The 16,177-nt window shown below is 51.7% G+C and overlaps 1 long non-coding RNA gene across 2 annotated transcripts; it reads right to left on the bottom strand.

The window, feature by feature from the left end:
* Positions 1-308: 308 nt before the first annotated feature.
* LOC120851885 lies at positions 309-15,450 on the bottom strand. 2 transcript variants are annotated; one of them, XR_005718431.1, is made up of 5 exons: positions 15,093-15,450; positions 14,591-14,820; positions 6,377-8,431; positions 1,093-1,328; positions 309-958 (listed from the first exon to the last, which is right to left on the bottom strand). It is a non-coding gene; the product is annotated as an uncharacterized LOC120851885 (long non-coding RNA). The 2 variants fall into 2 exon arrangements; XR_005718430.1 differs by lacking the exons at positions 309-958; positions 1,093-1,328 and having other exon boundaries at positions 5,940-8,431.
* Between the last annotated feature and the right edge of the window lie 727 nt (positions 15,451-16,177).

Here is a 16,177-nt window from a genome sequence, read left to right on the forward strand (position 1 = left end):
TCCTGATTTGTTTCTTTTTTAAATGTTCTTTTACATTAAGTATACAAACTCAATATTTATCGAATATCTTCCCCCTTCTGTTTTTAGAAGTAGGTAATAGTAACACCACCTCCTGAAACTAAGATTTTATCTACTGTGTTTATGGAAGTTCTCACCAACCAAGCTGAGTGTGTGTGTGTGTGTGTGTGTGTGTGTGTGTTTCCTTAGGTCACCAAGTCAGATTAAATAGTTTAGAAGGCAAACACAAGATAAAGCAAAAGTCAGTGCATACTGGTTAGCAGATTTAATCATGTAGTGGTGATTGTCTTTCCTGTAAGCTTTCTTTTTAAGTCAAAACTTTAGGGACTTATCTGGTGATCCAGTGGTTAAGACTTTGCCTTCCAGTGCAGGGAGTATGGGTTCAATCCTTCGTCAGGCTAAGATTGCATGCCTCTCAGCCAAAATATAACACAGAATCAATATTGTAACAAATTTAATAAAGACTTTTTAAATGGTCCACATCCAAAAAAAAAAAATCTTAGAAAAAAATAAAAGTCGTGGCTTTACTGGTCTTTCATCTAATTTGCAATCCTTAGATGAAAATATAAAATAAAATCCGTGTTTGAAAGACGTCCTTATCATTTATGAAACTTTTCACTTCTTTTCTTCGTTGGTGCAACATCTCAGTGAAGTAAGCAGAAAGGAAACCATGCCTGTTCCCTGAATGAGGAGTCGAGGCTCCGGAAAGCGGGGTGGGGTGGTGGTGGATATCAATGTGAGGTTATCAGAGATGGAAACCACACTTAAACCTACATGTTCTGGATCCAAGTCTGGAATATTCTCCACGAGGCCCACAGTGCCTCGTGCCCATGTGCAGAGCAGGAACAGGAAGTCAGAAGCTACCTTTATAAAGCAGGTGACTTGATTCTTCAGCTCCGAGGCCTCAGTTTTCCCATCTGTGTTATTTCTGCAGCATCAGCTGAAACCCACAGCGGAGTGAGGGCTGGAGGACCCTGGGTCCAGCAGGCACTATCAGCTGGGTGCAGAATTGCCCGCTCCTGAGCTGATGAGGCCACCTTAGCCTCCCAGAAGTCATCAAGGGACAGTGCTCACCTCTGTCATTCATGTCCCTGCGTGGCTCCCATCATTTTCTGCTTGAGCCTGTGGGGAAACTGATCTGCTTCCTTTCCATCACTCTGGGCTTGTGGAAAAGTGGCTTAAGTCTTCATTCATCCATCAAAAAGTCACTGAAACCCTTTCCCATGCCAAGCATCTCATGGGAAGATCGGCGAAATCCCTACTCTTTCCAAAGCTTTTCTGTCTAGTGAAGGAAGCCCATGAGCAGGACCCTGGGAGAGAGAGGGGAGGAGGAGGGTAGGCTCAGCTTCCCAGGGGTGACACTGGGCCTGGGCAGTGCAGCCTGAGGGGCAGCTGGCCAGAGGGAGGCCGAGGGAACAGCCCAGTGATAGAGCCAGGGTTTGGGGTGACGGTGAGAAATCCATCAGGCTGCACATGAAATCCGGGTGCCCCAGGCTGCAAAGAGCCGTGAGTGCCAGGGTGGGCAACTGGTTTCATCTGTTCCCCTGGTCTCTCTAGCAGGGTGGGAGATCAGAGTGCTGAGCCCCTGACTCCAAGTGTACCCAGGACAAGGAGGGGAAGGTTGCCGCCCAGAATGCTCCCACGGGACTGGCATCCATGAGAAAGTCCCCTTGCTCCAGTAGCCCACGGGGTGCAGGAGGGGTCACGCCTGCCCAGACCCCTAAACCGTGGTAGCTGAGTTCTGCTTCCTGGGCCTTCAAGGTCTCGGGCAGACGATGCTCACTGCGAGGACTGGAAGACTTTCCCTGTGGGGCTGGGAAAGCACCTCTGCTGATTGAGTTTTTTTCCTGCTGGGCTTCCCAGGTGGCTCAGGGGTAAATAATCCGCTGCTAGTGCAGGAGACACAAGAGACGTGGGTTGGATCCCTGGGTTGGGAAGATGCCCTGGAGAAGGGAATCACAACCCACTCTAGTATTCTTGCCTGGAGAATCCCATGGACAGAGGAGCCTGGCGGGCAACAGTCCATGAGGTCGCAAAGGGTTGGACACGATTGAGCACACATGCATATTTTTCCTGCTCTCTTGTCAACATACTGTTTTTTAATCATGTAAACAGTGGAAACAGCATCAGACTTTATTTTGGGGGGCTCCAAAATCACTGCAGATGGTGACTGCAGCCATGAAATTAAAAGACGCTTACTCCTTGGAAGAAAAGTTATGACCAACCTAGATAGCATATTCAAAAGCAGAGATATTGCTTTGCCAACAAAGGTCCATCTAGTCAAGGCTATGGTTTTTATAGTGGTCATGTATGGATGTGAGAGTTGGACTGTGAAGCAAGCTGAGTGCTGAAGAATTGATGCTTTTGAACTGTGGTGTTGGAGAAGACTCTTGAGAGTCCCTTGGACTGCAAGGAGATCCAACCAGTCCATCCTAAAGGAAATCAGCCCTGGGTGTTCATTAGAAGGACTGATGCTGAGGCTGAAACTCCAATACTTTGGCCACCTCATGTGAAGAGTTGACTCATTGGAAAAGACTCTGATGCTGGGAGGGATTGGGGGCAGGAGGAGAAGGGGACGACAGAGGATGAGATGACTGGATGGCTTCACCGACTCGATACACATGAGTTTGGGTGAATTCCAGGAGTTGGTGATGGGCAGGGAGGCCTGGCATGCTGCGATTCATGGGGTTGCGAAGAGTCAGACACAACTGAGTGACTGAACTGAACTGAACTGAAAGTATTCTGAGGCCCTAGTTCAGGCTCTTGCCTCTCTCAGACCACAGCAGATGGTGTTTCCCTTTTCTGCTCAGCTCAACCATCGTGCCCTCTGCCTCTTGTCTGTGACCTCCCTCTCTGCTGAGTTGTCTTCCACAAGGCTGTGGCTTTAAAATCTAGAGCTTTGTCAACTAAGCCTAGATTCAAACCTGAATTGTTTAGGTTATTGGATTTGGCTGTGTTAAGTCTAACAGCCCCTTAAAGTAACAGTGAAGAAGCAGCATGGTGGTGGTGTAGTCGCTCAGTCGTGTCCAACTCTTTGCAACCCCATGGACTGTAGCCCACCAGGCTCCTCTGTCCATGGGATTTTCCAGGCAAGAATACTGTAGTGGGTTGCCATTTCCTTCTCCGGGGGATCTTGCCAACTAGGGATCGAACCTGGGGCTCCTGCATTGCGGGTGGATTCTTTACAAACTGAGCCACCAGGGAAGCCCTCAGGCAACATGGGATGCTCTCGAATGGCAGCCTGCTTTTATTATCGCTGCAGTTGCTGCTGTTGTTGTTTATCAAAGGCTTCTAGGCCATAGAGAGACCGGAGCAGAGCTGTGCATGAATAAGTTTTAGACAACACTGACTGTTTGTGCAGATGCTCCTTGCAGCCCTCTGGGAATATCAGTAAGCACTTTCAAAAACAAACCCCCCTCCTCTTTCCAAAGAGATCAAGATGACGTGCCAAGAAGGGCCCAGACAGCAAGATGCAGAAAACAGAACTGGAAATAGAAGGTGCAGGGGAGGAGGGGGGGGGGGCTATGCTGGTTCAACAGGCACGTGCTGGGGGCGGCCAGGCTCCTGGCTGTGTCCCCATGGCTCCGGGGTCCTGAGTAGTGGCCTGGCCTCCCCAGTGCCACCTCCTGCCTCAGGCCAGGTGGGAGGGTCACAGGTTTGGGGGGACCTCTCTTTCCAAAGCTGCTGACTAATAAGGCGCATTGAAAAGAAGCAGCCTGCATTTTTAAAACAAACCTTCGGTTCAGCTGAATTTATTGAGCCCCTGCAACCAGTCTGAGGACCTTCCCCTGGGGAATCAGAGTGAGCAAAACAGAGGCCCTGCCCTTGAGGGGCCCCCAGGCAAGATGAGTGTCTGTAACAAACCCAGACATCAGTGCCTATGATGGGTCTAAAGGGCAGGAGCACGTGGCGAGGAGGTACCCAAGCTGGGCTGTCAGAGTTCTAGTGGGCAACGGACAAAGGAAATAAGATGTGAAGACACAGTTGTGTCCCAGAGGCACAGTCCGGGCTGGAGGCTGCAGGGCAAAGAGGCAGGAGGAGGAGGTATAGGATGTGTGTCTAGAGGGGCCGCTGGGACCAGAGCTCTAGGGAACTGAGGTCAGCAGGGGCTTACCTACCATTAGGCACCAGGGACCCACTCAGCAGTAAAGCAGGATCAGATTCACATTTCAGGACTATTGCAGGGAAGGGCAGTGCTGGCTGGACCTGGGAACCCAGATAGGAGACACTCACTCATTTTGCCCTCCCCCCAGACTGGAGCCTCCCCAAAGGTAAGACAAGGCCTTTCCTGTTTCCTCAATACCATGTCACAGCCGATCATGAAGCAGGAGATGGATAAATATTAAGATTTACCAAATGTACACATGAGTGAAGGTGTCAAGTACACATTTATTTAGACCAATATTTTCCAAAATAAATTCCCAAACCAGAAGATCAGTTTCTCAAGGAAGGACAAACATGCTACTTATTTACTTACTACCAGTTTGGGCTGGTCCTCCCATACGTGATCTTGTCCAGTTTAACATAACAACCCTCCCATTCCCACTTGACAAATCTGAAAGCTCAGACTCAGTGAGTTCACTATTTTGTCAGAGACATTAAATGTCGTGGTGGGGACAAAATTCAAAACCAGGCATTTTTTAAATATCAAGTACACTGTTCTTTCTACCAGAGCACACACCTGCGTGTAAAAAAGAGAATATTCAGGCATTCAGGAAAAGTATGTTCTGTCTTTCCACTGTGGGGGTGTGAGTGTGTTCACCAGCCATCCTCTGAGATTTTCCGTTGAACGGTTGTGTAAATGGAGGTGGTTCAGCCCTGCAGGACTCATGGGAGGCCTCGCTTGAAGTGTCATCAAAGATAAAACCAAATGCACATCCCAAGGCCCCCGGCAGGCTTGGTTTGCTGGGAGCAGAGGCTGCTTGGCTGGGGGAGCATGGATCTCCAGTGGGTGTCTGCAACTGGTTTCCAGCTGGAATGTTTTTAAATAAAGTGATCTGGCCTCTGAACATGTGTGTTTCCAACTCATCTCCTTTCCAAACAAAATGTGTCATCACCAAGGAATGACAAGTCATAGTGAAATCCAAATGAAAGGGGTCGCTCGGGCCCCTCTTGGCCACTCTGCAGGGCTGTCATTTACTTAGCTCGGCACTCAAGGCCTCTGCAAACTTAACTTTGCTGCCTCTCCTAACTCACATGACCCGGAGCTGCAACACACGAGGTCACCCTCGTGTTTTCCAAACACAGCCCTCGCTTTTCTGGCTTTGCTTACTCTGTTCTCTTCTTTGCTCTGTGTTTGTCTGGTAAACTCCTATTCGTCACTCAAGGCCCAATTCAAATGTCCCCTTCTCTGCCACCTTTTTATTCTATCATCAATCTGTCCCTCTCTTCCAGCCCCTGTCCCACTATGCATGATCTGTTTTCTTCTGTCTCCCCTATGCAGCCTCACCCTTCCCGTGGTCACAGAGGACAGCTTCAGTTCAATTCAGTCACTCAGTCATGTCTGGCTCTGCGACCCCATGGACTGCAGCACGCCAGGCCTCCATCACCAACTCCCGGAATTTACTCAAACTCATGTCCATTGAGTCGATGATGCCATCCAACCATCTCATCCTCTGTCGTCCCCTTCTCCTTCCTTTGGTCTCTCCCAGCATCAGGGTCTTTTCATATGAGTCAGTTCTTCACATCAGGTGGCCAAAGTATTGGAGTTTCAGCTTCAACATCAGTCCTTCCAATGAACACCCAGGACTGATCTCCTTTAGGATGGACTGGTTGGATCTCCTTGCAGTCCAAGGGACTCTTAAGAGTCTTCTCCAACACCACAGTTCAGAAGCATCAATTCTTTGGCACTCAGCTTTCTTTATAGTCCAACTTTCATATCCATACATGACTCCTGGAAAAACCATAGTTTTGACTAGATGGACCTTTGTTGGCAAAATAATGTCTCTGCTTTTTAATATGCTATCTAGTTTGGTCATAACTTTTCTTCCACAGCTTCAGTGAGTGACTATTGAATACTGAGTGAATAGTGTCGCGATGGGAATGCCTGCATGGCTGGAATGGGGCAGGAAGCAGAGGAAGGAGGGGCCCCTTCCCAGTGGGAAACGCTATGACATGTGTGGCTCAGATATTTGAAAATGTTGGAACGCCTGCACGGCTGGGATGGGGCGGGAAGCAGAGGAAGGAGGGGCCTCTTCCCAGTGGGAAACGCTATGACACGTGTGGCTCAGACATTTGAAAATGTTGTTCAAATCCTCCCCACTTCAGCTGCCATTTACCAAAGACAGCTCTTCAAGATTTGAGTTATTGGACGGAGCAGGCAAACCGAGGAGCAGAGATGCGTGTTGATATGATTTACCTGCTCAGAGACAGAGGCTGGGGAGGAAGGTTAAAGGATCCAGGATTCATTAGCACAGGAAAGGTGGAGCAGAGGGGGCTCATCCTGGAGGTGACCAGCTTCCTTCACAGGCGAGCCCACCCCCCAGGCAGCGTAAAGGCACCCTGGAGGGTGCAGACCAGCCTCCTCCGGGGGGCTGTGTCTCCTCCACGGAACATCTTCCCTCGCCACGCCCCTCCAGCCTCGAAGCGGAGCTGTGGAGAGAAACCTGAGGACCAAGTTTACATCCTGAGCACCGCTTATCAACAGGACAACGAGCCACTGTCGGGGATGTGCTGCAGGGATGTGCTCCTAACGGCTAGTTTTCTCCCATCTCCTCCCATCCCTCAGCCCCCACCCACCTCTCCTTCCCACTGAAGATGAACAGGGCAGCCGCCAAGCCCCAGAGGTTGTCCCCGAGGGCCAGGGCAGAGAGCACCACAACGTCTTCCTGGGACCCCCCTCAAGTAACAGGCATCCACCTTCTCTCCGTGCACACACGCCTGCACACACCTGCACATATACCTGCACACATCTGTACACACACCTGCACACACACCTGCACATGTGTACACTCACCTGTATACACACCTGCACACACATGGACATGCTACTCCCCAACTCACCAAACTCCCCTATGACTTTCCTGTGTCCTGTCTAGACCAGAAGCTCCCCAAGGACAGGCCCTGCCTCTCCTTTTCTGTGTTCTCCCTGCCCTGTATCTGATGGACATCAGTACATATTTGATGAATAAACTAACCAGTGCAAGGGATGAACATTTTGCTCCATGGTGGCTGCATGGTGGTATTTGATGGTTCTGTGAGACAAAAGCTAAGTTAAAACCTTTTAGAAAAGGAGCCAGAAAGTGGAAGAGGCAAGAGAGTTGGTCTCTAAATCCCATGGCCTTTGAGGTAGCATCTCAGAAAGAGTTTCTGGGGCTGAAAATAAGGATTTTTCTTCCTGCATGACTCCCATGCCCCTCTCCAATAGAAAAGCCAGCCTCCTAGGTCCCAAGCTCTGGAGGCCTCTGTTACAGGCCCCCAAGTCCCCTCCTCCCTGTCCTTGGTTTCCTGGGGACCCTAAGTCTGGAGGAGGTTGAAGAGAACGGGGACCCTGGAGGCCAGGGAGGGTTGGAGAGCCAGTGGGGGGTCAAAGGACTATGGGGTTCTGAACCTGCTGGAAGACCGTCACCCTCAGGAGGGGGCGTCCAGAGAGGCTGGCCTCAAGGTCCCAGGCCCCGGGCGGCAGGCTCAGAGGCAGCGGGGCCTCAGGGTGGGCTGTGCAGCTGGGTCAGGGGATGTCTCAGCCTGACCCAGTGTGGATTTTACACATTGCGGGTGGGGGAGGGCCCAGGAATAACTGACAGAGCACGCCCCCCCGACATGGCAAGTGGGAGGAATTTGCTTTAGGAACACACACATCACGATTGCGCCCAGCACAGGCAACACATGAGGTCCTCTCCTGAATAGACGGGAGGCCGCTGAGGAGCGGGGCCCTTGCCGGGACAACACTCGGCGAGAAGCAGGGGTCGTGTCTCTCCTTCCCACTCTGCAGCCACCATCCTCCCCAGCAGCAGGGCAGGCCCACCTTCCCAGTCTGAGTCTGTCTAAACTTGAGACTTTCTAGAAATGTCAGCAAACTCCCCCTAGAACTACTTTCCCCATCCCACTCCAGGATCTCAGAGTGTCTCTGGAGGAGGTTTCCTGCCCCCATCTCTGATCCTCGCCTGCTCCTGGAGCCCAGGGGTGGCAGGTGGTGGACGGCACTCAGGAGCCCCTCCATCTACCCGAGGCCACTCAGGCTCTCAGCGGTGGGCCAGGATTTGACCCCTGTCTCCAGACTCCCAGTTCTGGCCCTTCTTGCTGCCCTGGCCTTGACCGCTGGGCAGAGATGAGGCTGCTCCAGAGAGACCAGTGAGCTGAACCAAGTGGGATGGGGAGGTTGCAGAAGGCACTTAGCTTCCCAGCTCTGGGCATCATCTGCTAGTTACCCTTCCCACTGGTCTTCCCATGCAGGCAGGTCATCTGTGTCTGTATCCTGGTGAGAAAGGGCATCAGTCAAAACAGGAAGCAGTAAGGGGTGCTCAGGGGCCCCAACATATGGATGTTGACAGTCAATGACCCAAATCTTCTCTGAAATTGTGTGCATATGTTAAGCATTCAGTCGTGTCCGACTCTCTGCAACTCCATGAACTATATAGCCCGCCATGCTCCTCTGTCCATGGGATTCTCCAGGCAAGAATACTGGGATGAGTTGACATGCCCTCTTTCAGGGGATCTTCCCGGCCCAGGGATCGAACCCACGTCTCCTGCATTGGCAGGCGGATTCTTTACCGTCTGAGCCACCAGGGAAGTCCCTGGAACTAGCTGCCCGGAACTCAGTGCCAAGAGCCATGGGTGGGTGGCGCTCAGACACCAAAGGTTAATGCCCTCACTCCAGGCAGCACCCCCACCCCAGTGAGCAAACCCACGACATAAAAGCTCATGTACATGTGACTCTGGAAGAAAGGGGCCAAGTAAAGCCTCCAAGCTGGGCGTGGTGGGTGTCGGCAGCCCAGCAGTGGTGAACGGTGGTGACAGGATGCCTCGTTTCCCTGGCAACGTCGTGGAGCCTGTTCCACAAATACCAGCCAGTGGGTGCCACAGCTGGCGGCCCAGAGGATTGAGGTCTGAGGCCCGAGTCTGCCAGCTGCCCCCAGGCGCAGACGGCCCTGGCCACCTCCTCAGCGGCCGCCTCTGTGGCTTGGTTCTGCCTGTATTTATTCTGTCATTCAGCAAACCTCTCTCATCTCTGCACCCACATCTGGGCATCTTGGGCATCTTGGTACAATCTCTGCTGAGACTGTCCTTTCTCTTCCGAGTGGTGAACTCCTCCTTCAACCTTAACGTCCACTTCAAATAGCCCCTTGTTCGGTCACATGACCACCCCGAGATAAGTTCAAGACACTTGGTGGCAAAGATAGGCCTCGTTCAGAAGGCTTCAAGGAAGCTCTAGCTGAGCAGATCAGAACAGGAGGGGAACAGCTGGTCAAGGACAGGACTTCTGGGTGAATAAACAGTTAAGACTCTCCATCAGCTGTCTTGAGGACTTCCCTAGTGGTCCAGTGGTTAAGACTTTGCCTTCCAGTGCAGGAGGCATGGGTTCCATCCCTGGTCAGGGAGCTAAGATCCTATGTGCCTCACAGCCAAAAAACCCAAAAAACATGAAACAAGCAATGTTGTAACAAATTCAATAAGACTTTTAAAATGGTCCATATATTTAAAAAAATTTCTTCTTAAACTGTCTTTAAAGGCATTGCAGAAGGAACTCTGTCTTGCCCTGACCAGATGGCCTGGGACAAGCCCCTTTCCCTCCCCACACCCCAGCATCCCCTTTCCTAAAATGGGGACACTGAAGAAGGTAATTCTTAAAGGCCTTCCAGCCCTGACAGCTTCATGACTCTGATTCTGGAGTTCCCTTTCCCCTCTCTCTGAGGGTTACCGACCTTCCGGCAAAGCTTCCATCCCACTCGTCCAACTCCAGGCCGGCCTCTGTCCCACCGGCCTCAGCCTGAGGCGGGACTGGCTCTGCTAGGTTTTCTAGTGTGCGCTCACCAGCAAGCTCTCCCCAGTCTGCCTGGGGTCTCTGCCACACACATGCACACGCACACGCACACGCGCACGCGCACGCCAGGGGAGCAGACCACAACAATGTTTGAGAAGCTAGAAAGCAAGTGGAAGAGTGGAACTAACTTCACAGATCCCCAAAAGTGAAATCTCAAACCCACAGTGAAGAAAACTGAGAACCAACCAGTGGAGAGAGAACTCTCAAGGAACCAGAAGTATCTGACCCTTTGGAACTCAGGGTAAAGGAGTGGCAGAAATGAAAAGGATAACCTAAAGTAGCCAAAGAAGGAGGTGGGTCCTGAGGTCCCCTCCGCACCTCACCGATGGACGCTTGCCCTCTCCCATTGCAGGGGAGATAGGAGATGTACACCCTGGGAAAGGGCAGAGAGTGACCCTTTGGTCCGGAGGCTCCAAGGTCTCATCACAAACTTCGGGATTAAGTAAATGTGCAAATTCCAATGCCATGGCCTTGTCCCCACACCCCCTGCCTGAAGCAGAGACCTGAGTTGTTGCCCTGGGGGTGGGGGTGGGGTGAGGAGGGAGAAGGGAGCCCTGGTGAGTGGCTGCTCTCACCTGTTTGTTCAGATCTCACCACTCCCATCACCATGACATTTCAGGACACCGCCACGTTTCAGGACACTGTGGCCAAGAGAAGTTTCTGCCAGCTTCTGGGAGGGGAAGCAAGCTGCCGTCACAAAGGGAGGCACAAGTTTGGGTTCTTACAGAGACACTGGAAGCTAGAAGACCCTTCAAAACTGAAGAGGTGGTGGGTGGTGATATGATCTAGAATTCTGTAAACAGTGAAACTCTTCGTCAGATGAGAAGTTAAAACACAGAATGTTTCCAGACACACAAGAATTCAAAAATACCCAGAGAACTCCCTTCTCAGAAACCTCTAGAGAACGTGGTCCCTCTTAAAAGGAGGATTAACCCAAGGAGGAAGAGGCCACCGGACCCAGGAAGCAGGTGACTCGATACAGAAGAGCAGCCAGGGGAGTTTCCCCAAAGAGGCCAAGACAGAGGTCAGGCAACAGCTGAGCTCCAGACACGAGGTGGCGAGTCCTGGTCTCAATGGTGAGGAAGTGCTGGGGAGACAGGCTTCTCCATGAAGATGAATCCAAGAGAGCCCCAGACACACCTTAAATGTCTCAGGAGGGCCTTCAGCAACTGGCAAGACGCCTGGCGTGGAATTGGCAATAAACACACACAAAATCAGGCTATGAAACAAGACAGTGATTAACTTCAAGCATAACTGCACTCTGTAAAGAAGGAAAAAGATTCATAGCTCAACACATATTTTTTTAGCTATAGAAAGTGTCTCTGTGGTCTAATAATATTAAGAGTGGCTTGATCTATGCAAAATTACATCACAGGTCAATGGGGAAGAGCGAGTGTGGGGAGGGCTCCCATGTCCGGGCGGAGCAGGGGGTGGTGAGTCAGGAAACAGTGTCCAGGCTGGAAAATGGAACAGTGAGTGTGCATGTATGTGTCTGAGACACAGAGGCCACACCAAATCCTTGGGGAACGAGATTGGGCATGGCTGTTTGGGGGAGGGGCCCGGAGTCCTGTCGTGTTTTCACAACCAACCATCTAGAAGCAGGGGTCTCCAGCCTCCAGGATCTAATGCCTGATGGTCTGAGGTGGAGTTGACATGACAGTAATAGAAATAAAATGCACAGTGAATGTAATGTGCTTGAATCATCCCCAAACCATCCCCACCTCATAGAAAAATTGTCTTCCACGAACTCTGTCCTGGTGCTAGAAAGGTTGGGGACTGCAGCTCTAGAGCGACCGGACCCCTTAGTAGATCCAGGGCATAAAACTGAAAGCACTGGGGACAGTGGGGTGGCTGAGCGTTTTTGCTCTGGTGAGTCATGGCCACATGGAGAGCCCTGGGCAGCACGGAGGGGCACAGGCAGTGGACTGGAGTCTTCTTTTGGAGCCTGAGATGCTAAATTACATTCTTGGAGGCAGCCTGCAGTGCAGAGGCCTGGGACCATTGAGAACCCAGAAACCTCTCAAGTCCCACCCCCAAGGACCATGAGCAGATCTCAGTGGCAAGCAGTGGCGAGTTTCCAGCCCGGCCTCATTTATGGACAGTGGTCACACACACCTCTTCAGCCCCAGGTTCCAACTGTCCTGGCCTGACATCCTTTGGGTGCTCTGAATATTTGTTGGATTAGTGTCATAGGCAAAATATTGACTAAATTTGATCTCAAACTTGTTGTGTGTGTGTATGTGTAAGTCTTTTTAAGGCTGTCTTCAGGCTGTAAGTGACAAAATAAATGTGTATGTATCCCTAGTATGCTCTCACTCCAGACTCACCCCTTCTGATCCTCACCTCTTCTAGGGATGTTTTGTGACCCCATGGACTGTAGCCCACCAGGCTCCTCTGACCATGGAATTCTCCAGGAAAGAATACTAGAGTGGGTTGTCATATTCTTTTCCAGGGGATCTTCCAAACTCAAGGATCAAATCCCAGTCTCCTGCATTGGAGGCAGATTCTTTACCGTCTGAGCCACCAGGGAAGCATTAGGGACGTATAAGGCAGGCGTTTTAGTCTTTCTCTTTGTCCAGAAGACAAAACCGAGAGTCTGAGATGTTAAGAGCCCCAGGCCACAGGGCTCCTTGTGGAGCCTGAGAAGATATTTCCAAACTCTCCTACTCTGAGTCTCACCTGTGCTCAGGCATCCTACTGCCTTTTATTTAATCTTTAATTCCCACTTCCAGCAGGCCTCCCAGAACCCTCAGCAGAGAGGAGAGAGGTGGAGGTGTCCAGGCTCTGGCACGGGAAACCCCAGCAGAGCCATCGGCTGCCTGCCCTTGGCACCTTCCTCCTCACATAGTTCATCTGAGACCAGCTCAGGGAGCAGCTAAGCGGGGGGCTTCCTGTCCACAGCCCACCTCGCTCACATCAAATTTGGAGGGAGAGCCAGGTTTCGGGGTCTGAACCCTCCAAGCGGGACCTAGCGGAGAGGACAGCCAGGGCAAGTGGTGTCTTGCACAGATCAAGCCCTTGGTCTGGGTTGGTCTCTCCCCCCAGCCTCTCTTTAATTCTCACAACAGTGTTATACATTGGAAACGTTATCCCCATCTTCCAGATGCAGAAGCTGAGGTCCAGGAGCTCCTGACAGGCCAAGTTCACCCAGCTGCAGAGCAGGAAGCAGTACAGCAGAGCCCCCCACCCCACACCTGCCACACGGAGGGACTGGAGTGGGGTTGCCGGGAGTCAAAACTGGCACGTGGGGCTGGTCCTGGGCCCCCACCGCCGAGGCACACCTTGCACCGAACACGACTGACTCAAGGGAGGGCGTCGGCCGGGTGGCGGGCCTGTGGGAGCTCGGTATTTTTAGTCATTTTGTCATCCAGACCGGGATGGAAAGATGAGAAACCACAGGGCCTGGCACAGGCCTCAGGATGAAATCATGAGCCCAAAATAGGTGGAGCTGAAGCCCTTGGAGGCCTGCCGTGGGGCCTCCACGCTGACAAGCCGCAGATGCGCTGGGTTCTTTCTTGTTTTTGTTTTTGGAGGGCCCCAGATCTCTTTTAGAAGGTATTAAATCAAAGGCTGTTTGAGCTGGAAGGAACCTTCCAGGTCTCAGAGTCTGACCTCTCCCTGTGTGAATGGGGTCACCAAGGCTGAAAGCAGAGGGCTTTCATCTGAGCACTGGTGGGGCCCCGACCCAGCCAGGCCCATTGCTGCAACCCACTCCCTGCCCCAGCCTCCTGCCCCGTCTCCTCTCGAGGGCAGGATGGGGCAGGGTGTGCAGCCTGCATCTACCACATGGGGAGGCAGAAAGCCCTGGGCTTGGGGACTGTGGATCCATCTCTTTACTCTTCTGTGATGCCCATCGTTCAGATGACGATGTTATTATGGCTTTTGTGAGATTCCAAGGAAATGACCTGTAAACACAACTTCCCGCTCTATCAACCTCGGGGTGTTTCTGGGAGGAAGGAGGTGTGCAAGGTGGTGTGGGAGCCCCTTTTGGAAGCTTCCAGACCCTCCTTCCTTCATCTAGTTCTGCTGGTACCCATCCTGGTGAGTGGTCAGCCCCGAACACCGGGGCGTCGGGACTGTGGTAATGATGTCATTCTCCTGCCTAGTCACTATTCAGTGTAGGTCTTCTGGGTGTTCTGACCAATAAAAGAGGAAAGGGGGACTTCCCTGGTGGTCCAGTGATTAAGAATCCACCAGCCAATTCAGGGAACACGGGTTTGATCCCTGGTTGGGCAGGATCCCGCATGCCCCGGGGCGACTAAGCCCGTGTGCCACAACTACTGAACCCCGTGCCACAACAAAAGATGCAAAGAAAATCCTGCCTCCTGCAACTAAGACCCAATACAGCCAAATAAATAAATAATGTTTAAAATATATAAATAAAAGATGAAAGGAAGTCTGCCAGGGGCATCCAGGGAAGGCTCCTCCAGGATTAAAAGGAAAAAACAAAGCACGTGGGAAGAAAAACTCCCTGGACATTGTCACGAGAATGTGACAATTGGTCTATCACAGCTTTACCACAAGGAGCTCATCTGAGGGCAAAGGACAGCAGAGCAGAGAAACAAAGCGAGCCTGGGTCCTTGTAAACCTTACCTGTTTGCCACGTGAGACCACAGAGATGTCCATCTTGGGGTTTTCGATATTTGAAGCCCAGATCATTCCTGCTGCTACACATGAGTCTGCACAGAAGTACACGGTAATTTTCCTTTTAATGCCAAGGACTTGAATCTCCACACAGCCCTTTCACAAGACAGGGCAACCTTATTAATCTAGCAGCTTCCCTCTTTTATTTGAACTTCCTGAAGCAGCCTTTCATCCTCTCACTGGCTCCCAGGACCTGTGTGTCGAGTTCCAGGTGTATCACTCTTGGATCATGAGGTCAGGGGTCACAGGGATGCCAGAAGACACGGTGGGGGTGGTCTGTATCCTCAGCAATGCTGGGCACCAGGCTGGGGAGACCTGCCTTCTGGGCCATCCTGTGTGACCCCTTCTCCCCACCTCACAGTTTCAGCATCTTCCTCCAGCTCTCTCGCCATTCCTCACCCGCACCTGGCCTTAAAGCCTGTGCTTTCCAGGGCACGGGCTGCCCCTGCACTTCCCACCCAGGACTCAGTGCAGTGGAATGGACGAGTTACAGCTCCTGTGAAAACAGATCTTACCGCACTTGGCTCTTCAGGGAGAAAAAGATGTGGTTTCTTCCATACGTCGATCCCACGAGGAATAGCGAGACCACAGCTTACAGACTCTCGGCTTCCTGGACAGTGTGCCCACTGTTCTGGGCAGGGAGTGGCCCCAGTCCTGTTTGCTCCTGTCATTCCTGGCTGGTTCCCCACGATCAAGCTGGGAATGGCAGGTGTTTGGAATAGCGGCGTGTGTGTGTTGAGCTTACAACTCTAACTCTGAGCACGTGAGTCTGTCTGTCCACGTGTGTGTAGTTAAACCTGATGGTAGGGGTGGGGGGTGAAATTAAAACGTGCATGTGTATTTATGTGGCTAAGTCCTGTGGGTGCTTGTGTATATGTGAGACAGAGAGGAAAAAAAACCGAATTTGTGCATGTTTGTCTGTCCGTCTGTGCGCCAGTATGCCTGAATTTCAGCTCAGGCCTCTGCAGCTGGAGCAGCAGCTCCTCTGAGCCCGCACAAAGAGGCTGGCGTCCCTTCCAGGCTCCTCACAGGAATCCACCAGGATTAGCTCTGAAGCGCCACTGCTCTCCTCCCAGGTGAGTCCGGACAGATCTGCACGAATGTAAATTCTGTATCTCCCGTGGGCCACGTTTCTTCCATGAAATTCCCCTCTGCCTGCTGGAATGAACACAGTGACACCAGACTGAGGCCTCGTTCAGGAGGGGCCCCAGGCCCCCCTCAGAGCTGCCATGCTCCAGGGAGTCGGGGCCACTTTGGGAACTCAGATTTACACTTAGTCAAACGTGTTTATCTGGTTTTTCAGGACAGAGGAAGTCAGGAGTATGTGTGTGCTGGGTATTGAGGAGAATCTGCCAAATACAGAGACAGATAGATCTTTAGTCCTTGAATGACCTTGAGCTGCCTGTTCTGGCCAAAGGAAGGTTGAGTGAAACAACTAGCCTCCAGGTCTAACAGCTTGTTATATACAGCAACAGTCTTCAATTTTTGGTCTCAAAACATCTTTATGCTCTTAAAAATTATCAACAAACCCACAGA

This window comes from Oryx dammah, unplaced genomic scaffold, assembly GCF_014754425.2.
Source record: "Oryx dammah isolate SB20612 unplaced genomic scaffold, SCBI_Odam_1.1 HiC_scaffold_25, whole genome shotgun sequence".
Lineage (NCBI taxonomy): Eukaryota > Metazoa > Chordata > Mammalia > Artiodactyla > Bovidae > Oryx > Oryx dammah.